Source organism: Atta cephalotes (genome assembly GCF_000143395.1).
Source record: "Atta cephalotes unplaced genomic scaffold scaffold00025, whole genome shotgun sequence".
NCBI classification, from domain to species: Eukaryota; Metazoa; Arthropoda; class Insecta; order Hymenoptera; family Formicidae; genus Atta; species Atta cephalotes.
The window spans coordinates 2,307,348-2,311,599 of record NW_012130089.1 but is presented as its reverse complement, the minus strand read 5'-3'; positions in this window follow the sequence as shown (position 1 = coordinate 2,311,599).

Below are 4,252 nucleotides of genomic sequence, written 5' to 3'. Positions count from 1 at the left end.
ATATATATATATATATATATATATATATATATATATATGTATATATACATATATATTCACACAGATGTCGACCAACGCAGAACATAATCTAAGTTATGATCTATGAATAATATGCAATTCCCAAAACGCATGACCGTCTGACAAGACCATTGTTAATTGCTATACAGTGTAATACGCTCTGAAATGGAAAATCGATTCTGCATTTAAATTTAATAAGTATGCCATTACATTAAAAGTATAGTTGCCTGGTTTATTTGATATTATTACATTGCTTATATTACAGGCTTATTGTATTCTTATAACAATTTTATTCTGAAAACGTAGTAAAAATATTTTATGACTAGAAAAGATATTATATAACTTTATAATCGTATACAAAAAATTTTTTAATAATAAATGGAAATTTACGCGATTCGGAAGTTTTAGTAGCAGTTTGTGCTCCCGGGATCCAACCACTCCGATTCGCTGTTTTAAGCGGGACTGCACAAATTGCATTGGACAGAACCGATACTCGCCTTTCAGTTATTACACTACATGCGCCTGGAAACGGCGATATATCGTCGTATGTTGCCAGTAAAGTTGACCTCACGTAGGAGCGCACGATAAAATTAGACACGTAAATCCGAAGAATTTTTAAATTGCCGTTCATATGTACGGAAATCAAGAGAGCCACCGTCGATGGGAATTTCATCGGGACATGTTTAGTTTTGTATTCCATTCAACGCTCGTGCCGTCGGAAATTCCGTGCGTTTGACAAAACGAGTCACGACTTCACATTTTCCGCCCGCATTTTTTTCAACACTCGCGTTTCACCGAGATCTCTTAATAATTCATAGAGAGAGAATAATTCATGACCGATTGCCAAAAATGTTTTGCGCACAGTTATGTGCACCTAACAATAGTTCGCGAACGATCACGCTTTTTTTCACGTGACTGCATCAATAAAGAATCGTTTTCATACACTCAATCATATCTGGATTATTAATTCATAATTGCAGTTGCTTCTAGATTTTTTTATATTTGTAATATTTTCATAAATAACGTAAAAAATAGAGAAAGTGCCAAATATAGTCGAGACTGGATCTTGTCCAACAATATTTCTATGTAAATTTTAAATGCATTTTTAGTTCTACAAACTACGAGCCAGTTATTGTCAGAATTGAAACGCAATTATAAACTGAAGCTGGAAGTATTTCACAAATTAAACAAATCGTCAATTTATTAATAATGCTAATGAGCATTTTAATACTAGAATCTAACTGTTATTATTGTTCCCGTTTTTATTTTTTTAGATTAAGGTTGTATTTTTGTGTAAAGGACAGGATTTTGAAATTTTTGACTTTTCAATGTTCTTTATACTGATAAAATATTTGATTTTTCGTTATTTCCTTCATTTTCACAGTAATTTATTTGAATCTTTTAATGAGTAAGAAACGTTGTTTTAACTTGTAAAGACACTTCTAGTATTAAAATATTCCAAATAAGTTGTGAAAAAATCATCTTCGATTTTCGCGCACGCAATCACTCGTCCAGTTTAAGATCGGTTTATGCGTCGAGAGCGTAAAAAAGGTTTCCGCGAGTTGTGAATCCGTCGGAATACGCTTGAATACAGAGGTACGCGATATGACCCCGATTCGAGGACAATGAGTCTTCGGACGGGGTTCCGGCTGTTGCGAGAGGAGAGAATTCCTTTCGACACGACCAAAGACACGAACTTTGCGGCATAATGGCTGACATACATATATTTTCATCTCGGAACGAGAACAATATCAGGCCTGCTTGGCGTGTTTCGCGAGAATAAGATGTTTCGCGATGTTCCACATGTAGTAGCCACGAAGTGACAAGATTTTAATAATAACGAAATATAGTATGGAGGTCTGATCTCTCCTAAGAAGTTTCTGGATGATATTACGCGGACGAAATGAACTAAATGAGTTAGATGGATGAACTAAATGGATTGTCTTTGAAATTTGGAAACTGTATTTATGAGGTAAATCAATTTTGTTACGTATAATAATAACAGGATTTTAGGACAAGCAATATCACAAAGGTATCTCGTGAAGTTTAATTAAATTTTACATGTTTAACTGTGAAGCAGCATTTACAATTTTGTGATTCAATTATGTAGTAGATAGAGCTTGACAGAAAAAGGGAAGATCGCAGAAGGCATGTGCTAAGTACTCTTTCATATCATCAGATCGATAATAATTAGAAGGATATATACACATTAGAATGTATACACATTATATTGCGCGCGCGCACACACACACACACGCACACACACACACACACACACACACGAAAATATTTGTTGCGTAACACAAAATTAATAAGAAAAATAAAATTAAAAATAAAATAATGAAATTATTAATGATATATAATAATACATATAATAATTCTACGTTATTAATTAGTATAATTATAATTGCTAAATTCATGATAATAATAATAATGTTAATGATATTAATGATAAATTCCTGATGGCAAAATGTGGGAATGAATTGAAGTCTTTTAAGACTTTATGAACATTAACGTACATTAATGACAACGTTATTATTATATATAATATTTAGTGGCATCTTTTACCGAGAATATATGCGATAATAAAACCAAGTAGAATGGTTTGCTGGCAAAGCGACGTTATTAGCAAGCTTATGTTCTATACACTCGACTCGTCGAGTTTCTCATTGGACAAGCTTTTTGTCCGTCCACAAGAACGGCCAGTTGATCCTACTCGCCCTTTTGTTCGTAGCGCGTTTTTGTCGGAAATAAACGGTAACAGTACTGCTCGAGACCTGGAATCGTTCTCCACTCTCTGTACCGTCAAGGTAGATTTATAAATACATAGGCCGCGCCTTCGTGAAAATAAATCCGTCAGGATAAATATTCATAATCCGTAATACACGCGTGTCGCCCGTAATTTGCGTGACCGTTATTATTAGTCCATATGCAATGACATGTAGCGACTTCCGTCCGGTTTGAAATAATTGCAACCGATGTCGCATGTAATAGAAGTGAGAAAGGGACGTGCGAGGGAGGGTTGAAAATTTAAAATCGTGTCGGCACACGTGCCCTAGTAAAAATCATTACGTAAATTCGAGAAAATATACATTTACGTAAAAATACGTTCGTGTATTTATTCATAATCCTCCGGAGCTGACCGTTAAAATCTGTTATACAGTTATTTGTTATATACTGACGTTGGGTCTGTGAGACTCATTAAATATACGTTGATTGAAAGCCACTAATAAATTTTTAGGATGATATATTTCGTATAAAAAATAAATAGTAAATTATTTTAATAAAAATATAATCAATTTTGTGGATAACATAGAGAATCAAATTTGCAGCATTTAACATCAAGAAAATTTACAATAATTATTTAATATTTTTATGTAAAAAATAAAATTGTTACAATAATACACGGAAAGAACAATTTTGCTGAATCTAAAAATAATTTTGTTAGACTATCAAAATAATTATGTAAAGTTAGCGATAATGTTACAAAATTTTTAAATTCTATCAGTCAGTTTGAGCGGATTTATATAACGATTTTGATGATCCAAATAAAAATATGCAAATCGGTAATAAAATTTTTAGATTCTTCAGCAACACTGTTTCTCTCTGTGTAAATACAAGAATTAAGATTTAACAATAAATTCCAATATAATAATGTATTTTTTATCTTAAAATTATTTCACAGAGAAACTTGAAGTATTTTTATTCATCAAATTTTTTGTTATCTAAACAACCACTAATAGATTCGATAAACTCACATCAGCTCCACAGGGTTAATATTTAGCGTTTTGAAGATAAATACTCGCCGTGTGTTCGAACATACAACGATCGACACGATAGTTTCGACACGATAACCGATTTCGCAGGGGATCTCTTCGTCGTGGTGTTCAGCATGGACTGTCGGGAGTCCTTCGAAGAAGCCATCAGGCTGAGAGAGGCAATTCTCGAGACTAAAGTGAGCGCGACCCAAAGTGCTACGAAGAGCAGAAGGGCTCACTATAGTTTGAAGATCCCTATGGTCATCGTGGGGAACAAATGTGATAAAGATGTAAAGTACGTTTTTTTCGTTTTTCGAAAATTTTGGTCTCTCCGGATAACTGAATCATTTCATCGTTGCATCTGTGGGTTGTTCTATCTTTCGATAAATTTTATCTTATTTGCTCTCTCTTTCTTATTTTGAGTCTCTCTCTCTCTCTCTCTCTCTCTCTCTCTCTCTCTCTCTCTCTCTCTCTCT